The sequence below is a fragment of the Petromyzon marinus genome, chromosome 74 (assembly GCF_048934315.1).
Source record: "Petromyzon marinus isolate PM22_M1 ecotype Great Lakes invasive population chromosome 74, UKy_Petmar_22M1.pri1.0, whole genome shotgun sequence".
In the NCBI taxonomy this organism is placed as follows: Eukaryota; Metazoa; Chordata; class Hyperoartia; order Petromyzontiformes; family Petromyzontidae; genus Petromyzon; species Petromyzon marinus.
In genome coordinates this window covers 3,138,323-3,144,941 of record NC_133740.1, presented here as the reverse complement: position 1 = coordinate 3,144,941, position 6,619 = coordinate 3,138,323, and positions in this window count along the sequence as shown.

The window sequence follows — 6,619 nt, the reverse complement described above, 5'->3', positions numbered from 1 at the left end:
TGTGAGTGCTACACTCGTGTGAGTGCTACACTCGTGTGAGTGTAACACTCGTGTGAGTGCTACACTCGTGTGAGTGTAACACTCGTGTGAGTGCTACACTCGTGTGAGTGCTACACTCGGGTGAGTGCTACACTCGTGTGAGTGTAACACTCGTGTGAGTGCTACACTCGTGTGAGTGTAACACTCGTGTGAGTGCTACACTCGTGTGAGTGTAACACTCGTGTGAGTGCTACACTCGTGTGAGTGTAACACTCGTGTGAGTGCTACACTCGTGTGAGTGTAACACTAGTGTGAGTGTAACACTCGTGTGAGTGTAACACTCGTGTGACTGTTTCACTCGTGTGAGTGTAACACTCGTGTAAGTGCTACACTCGTGTGAGTGTAACACTCGCGTAAGTGCTACACTCGTGTGAGTGTAACACTCGCGTGAGTGTTTCACTCGTGTGAGTGTAACACTCATGTGAGTGTTTCAATCGCGCGAGTGAAACACTCGTGCGAGTGTTTCAATCGCGCTAGTGTAACACTCGTGCGAGTGTTTCATTCGCGCGAGTGAAACACTCGTGCGAGTGTTTCACTAGTGAGTGTTTCACTAGTGAGAGTGTTTCACTAGTGTGAGTGTTTCACTCGTGTTTGTGTCACGTTTACTAGTGTGAGTGTTACACTCGTGCGAGTGTTACACTAGTGTGAGTGTTTCACTCGTGTGAGTGTTTCACTCGTGTGAGTGTTTCACTCGTGTGAGTGTAACACTCGTGTGAGTGTAACACTCGTGTGAGTGCTACACTCGTGTGATTGTAACACTCGTGTGATTGTGACACTCGTGTGAGTGCTACACTCGTGTGAGTGTAACACTCGTGTGAGTGTAACACTCGTGTGAGTGCTACACTCGTGTGAGTGCTACACTCGTGTGAGTAACACTCGTGTGAGTGTAACACTCGTGTGAGTGCTACACTCGTGTGAGTGTAACACTCGTGTGAGTGCTACACTCGTGTGAGTGCTACACTCGTTTGAGTGTAACACTAGTGAGTGTAACACTAGTGTGAGTGTTTCACTCGTGTGAGTGTTTCACTCGTGTGAGTGTAACACTCGTGTGAGTGAAACACTCGTGCGAGTGTTACACTCGTGCGAGTGTTTCACTCGTGCGAGTGTTACACTCGTGCGAGTGTTACACTCGTGCGAGTGTTACACTCGTGCGAGTGTTTCACTCGTGCGAGTGTTTCACTAGTGAGAGTGTTTCACTAGTGAGAGTTTTTCACTAGTGAGAGTGTTTCACTAGTGAGAGTGTTTCACTAGTGAGAGTGTTACACTCGTGTGAGTGTAACACTCGTGTTTGTGTCACGTTCACTAGTGTGAGTGTTACACTCGTGCGAGTGTTACACTCGTGTAAGTGTTACACTAGTGTGAGTGTAACACTCGTGTGAGTGTAACACTCGTGTGAGTGTAACACTAGTGTGAGTGTTTCACTAGTGAGTGTTACACTCGTGTGAGTGTTACACTCGTGTGAGTGTAACACTAGTGTGAGTGTAACACTAGTGTGAGTGTAACACTCGTGTGAGTGCTACACTCGGGTGAGTGCTACACTCGTGTGAGTGTAACACTCGTGTGAGTGCTACACTCGTGTGAGAGTAACACTCGTGTGAGTGCTACACTCGTGTGAGTGTAACACTCGTGTGAGTGCTACACTCGTGTGAGTGTAACACTAGTGTGAGTGTAACACTCGTGTGAGTGTAACACTCGTGTGACTGTTTCACTCGTGTGAGTGTAACACTCGTGTAAGTGCTACACTCGTGTGAGTGTAACACTCGCGTAAGTGCTACACTCGTGTGAGTGTAACACTCGCGTGAGTGTTTCACTCGTGTGAGTGTAACACTCGTGTGAGTGTTTCAATCGCGCGAGTGAAACACTCGTCCGAGTGTTTCAATCGCGCTAGTGTAACACTCGTGCGAGTGTTTCATTCGCGCGAGTGAAACACTCGTGCGAGTGTTTCACTAGTGCGTGTTTCACTAGTGAGAGTGTTTCACTAGTGTGAGTGTTTCACTCGTGTTTGTGTCACGTTTACTAGTGTGAGTGTTACACTCGTGCGAGTGTTACACTAGTGAGAGTGTTTCACTCGTGTGAGTGTAACACTAGTGTGAGTGTTTCACTAGTGAGTGTTCCACTCGTGTGAGTGTTTAACTCGCGCGAGTGTAACACTCGTGTGAGTGTTTCACTCGCGCGAGTGTAACATTCGTGTGAGTGAAACACTCGTGCGAGTGTTTCACTCGTGCGAGTGTTACACTCGTGCGAGTGTTTCACTAGTGCGATTGTTTCACTAGCGAGTGTTTCACTAGTGAGTGTTTCACTAGTGAGTGTTTCACTAGTGAGAGTGTAACACTTGTGCGAGTGTTACACTCGTGTAAGTGTTACACTAGTGTGAGTGTAACACTCGTGTGAGTGTAACACTAGTGTGAGTGTTTCACTAGTGAGTGTTACACTCGTGTGAGTGTTACACTCGTATGTGTAACACTCGTGTGAGTGTAACACTAGTGTGAGTGTAACACTAGTGTGAGTGTAACACTCGTGTGAGTGCTACACTCGGGTGAGTGCTACACTCGTGTGAGTGTAACACTCGTGTGAGTGCTACACTCGTGTGAGTGCTACACTCGTGTGAGTGTAACACTCGTGTGAGTGTAACACTCGTGTGAGTGCTACACTCGTGTGAGTGTAACACTCGTGTGAGTGCTACACTCGTGTGAGTGTAACACTCGTGTGAGTGTAACACTCGTGTGAGTGTAACACTAGTGTGAGTGTAACACTCGTGTGAGTGTAACACTCGTGTGAGTGTTTCACTCCTGTGAGTGGAACACTGGTGTAAGTGCTACACTCGTGTGAGTGTAACACTTGCGTAAGTGCTACACTCGTGTGAGTGTAACACTCGCGTGAGTGTTTCACTCGTGAGAGTGTTTCACTCGTGCGAGTGTTTCACTAGTGAGAGTGTTTCACTAGTGAGAGTGTTTCACTAGTGAGAGTGTTACACTCGTGTGAGTGTAACACTCGTGTTTGTGTCACGTTCACTAGTGTGAGTGTTACACTCGTGCGAGTGTTACACTCGTGTAAGTGTTACACTAGTGTGAGTGTAACACTCGTGTGAGTGTAACACTAGTGTGAGTGTTTCACTAGTGAGTGTTACACTCGTGTGAGTGTTACACTCGTGTGAGTGTAACACTAGAGTGAGTGTAACACTAGTGTGAGTGTAACACTCGTGTGAGTGCTACACTCGGGTGAGTGCTACACTCGTGTGAGTGTAACACTCGTGTGAGTGCTACACTCGTGTGAGAGTAACACTCGTGTGAGTGCTACACTCGTGTGAGTGTAACACTCGTGTGAGTGCTACACTCGTGTGAGTGTAACACTAGTGTGAGTGTAACACTCGTGTGAGTGTAACACTCGTGTGACTGTTTCACTCGTGTGAGTGTAACACTCGTGTAAGTGCTACACTCGTGTGAGTGTAACACTCGCGTAAGTGCTACACTCGTGTGAGTGTAACACTCGCGTGAGTGTTTCACTCGTGTGAGTGTAACACTCGTGTGAGTGTTTCAATCGCGCGAGTGAAACACTCGTGCGAGTGTTTCAATCGCGCTAGTGTAACACTCGTGCGAGTGTTTCATTCGCGCGAGTGAAACACTCGTGCGAGTGTTTCACTAGTGAGTGTTTCACTAGTGAGAGTGTTTCACTAGTGTGAGTGTTTCACTCGTGTTTGTGTCACGTTTACTAGTGTGAGTGTTACACTCGTGCGAGTGTTACACTAGTGTGAGTGTTTCACTCGTGTGAGTGTAACACTAGTGTGAGTGTTTCACTAGTGAGTGTTCCACTCGTGTGAGTGTTTAACTCGCGCGAGTGTAACACTCGTGTGAGTGTTTCACTCGCGCGAGTGTAACACTCGTGTGAGTGAAACACTCGTGCGAGTGTTTCACTCGTGCGAGTGTTACACTCGTGCGAGTGTTTCACTAGTGCGATTGTTTCACTAGCGAGTGTTTCACTAGTGAGTGTTTCACTAGTGAGTGTAACACTCGTGCGAGTGTTACACTCGTGTAAGTGTTACACTAGTGTGAGTGTAACACTCGTGTGAGTGTAACACTAGTGTGAGTGTTTCACTAGTGAGTGTTACACTCGTGTGAGTGTTACACTCGTATGTGTAACACTCGTGTGAGTGTAACACTAGTGTGAGTGTAACACTAGTGTGAGTGTAACACTCGTGTGAGTGCTACACTCGGGTGAGTGCTACACTCGTGTGAGTGTAACACTCGTGTGAGTGCTACACTCGTGTGAGTGCTACACTCGTCTGAGTGTAACACTCGTGTGAGTGTAACACTCGTGTGAGTGCTACACTCGTGTGAGTGTAACACTCGTGTGAGTGCTACACTCGTGTGAGTGTAACACTCGTGTGAGTGTAACACTCGTGTGAGTGTAACACTCGTGTGAGTGTTTCACTCGTGTGAGTGGAACACTGGTGTAAGTGCTACACTCGTGTGAGTGTAACACTTGCGTAAGTGCTACACTCGTGTGAGTGTAACACTCGCGTGAGTGTTTCACTCGTGTGAGTGTAACACTCGTGTTAGTGTTTCAATCGCGCGAGTGAAACACTCGTGCGAGTGTTTCAATCGCGCTAGTGTAACACTCGTGCGAGTGTTTCAATCGCGCGAGTGAAACACTCGTGCGAGTGTTTCACTAGTGAGAGTGTTTCACTAGTGTGAGTGTTTCACTCGTGTTTGTGTCACGTTTACTAGTGTGAGTGTTACACTCGTGCGAGTGTTACACTAGTGTGAGTGTTTCACTCGTGTGAGTGTAACACTAGTGTGAGTGTTTCACTAGTGAGTGTTCCACTCGTGTGAGTGTTTCACTCGTGTGAGTGTTACATGAGTGTGAGTGTTTCACTCGTGCGAGTGTAACACTCGTGTGAGTGTTTCACTCGCGCGAGTGTAACACTCGTGTGAGTGAAACACTCGTGCGAGTGTTTCACTCGTGCGAGTGTTACACTCGTGCGAGTGTTTCACTAGTGTGAGTGTTTCACTAGCGAGTGTTTCACTAGTGAGTGTTTCACTAGTGAGTGTTTCACTAGTGAGAGTGTAACACTCGTGTGAGTGTTTCACTCGTGTTTGTGTCACGTTCACTAGTGTGAGTGTTACACTCGTGCAAGTGTTACACTAGTGTGAGTGTAACACTCGTGTGAGTGTAACACTAGTGTGAGTGTTTCACTAGTGAGTGTTACACTCGTGTGAGTGTTACACTCGTGTGAGTGTAACACTCGTGTGAGTGCTACACTCGTGTGAGTAACACTAGTGTGAGTGTAACACTAGTGTGAGTGTAACACTAGTGTGAGTGTAACACTCGTGTGAGTGTAACACTCGTGTGAGTGCTACACTCGGGTGAGTGCTACACTCGGGTGAGTGCTACACTCGTGTGAGTGCTACACTCGTGTGAGTGCTACACTCGTGTGAGTGCTACACTCGTGTGAGTGTAACACTCGTGTGAGTGCTACACTCGTGTGAGTGTAACACTCGTGTGAGTGCTACACTCGTGTGAGTGCTACACTCGTGTGAGTGTAACACTCGTGTGAGTGCTACACTAGTGTGAGTGTTTCACTAGTGCGAGTGTTTCACTAGTGAGTGTTTCACTAGTGAGTGTTTCACTAGTGAGAATGTTACACTCGTGTGAGTGTAACACTAGTGTGAGTGTAACACTAGTGTGAGTGTAACACTCGTGTGAGTGTTACACTCGTGTGAGTGTTTCAATCGCGCTAGTGAAACACTCATGCGAGTGTTTCACTCGTGTGAGTGTAACACTCGTGTGAGTGTTTCACTCGTGTTTGTGTCACGTTTACTAGTGTTAGTGTTACACTCGTGCGAGTGTTACACTAGTGTGAGTGTTTCACTCGTGTGAGTGTTTCACTCGTGTGAGTGTAACACTCGTGTGAGTGTAACACTAGTGTGAGTGTAACACTAGTGTGAGTGTTACACTCGTGCGAGTGTTACACTAGTGTGAGTGTTTCACTCGTGTGAGTGTAACACTCGTGTGAGTGTAACACTAGTGTGAGTGTAACACTAGTGTGAGTGTTCCACTCGTGTGAGTGTTTCACTCGTGTGAGTGTTTCACTCGTGTGAGTGTTTCACTAGTGAGAGTGTTTCACTAGTGAGAGTGTTTCACTAGTGAGAGTGTTTCACTAGTGAGAGTGTTACACTCGTGCGAGTGTTACACTCGTGCGAGTGTTACACTCGTGCGAGTGCTACACTCGTGCGAGTGTTTCACTCGTGCGAGTGTTTCACTAGTGAGAGTGTTTCACTAGTGAGAGTGTTTCACTAGTGAGAGTGTTTCACTAGTGAGAGTGTTACACTCGTGTGAGTGTAACACTCGTGTTTGTGTCACGTTCACTAGTGTGAGTGTTACACTCGTGCGAGTGTTACACTCGTGTAAGTGTTACACTAGTGTGAGTGTAACACTCGTGTGAGTGTAACACTAGTGTGAGTGTTTCACTAGTGAGTGTTACACTCGTGTGAGTGTTACACTCGTGTCAGTGTAACACTAGTGTGAGTGTAACACTAGTGTGAGTGTAACACTCGTGTGAGTGCTACACTCGGGTGAGTGC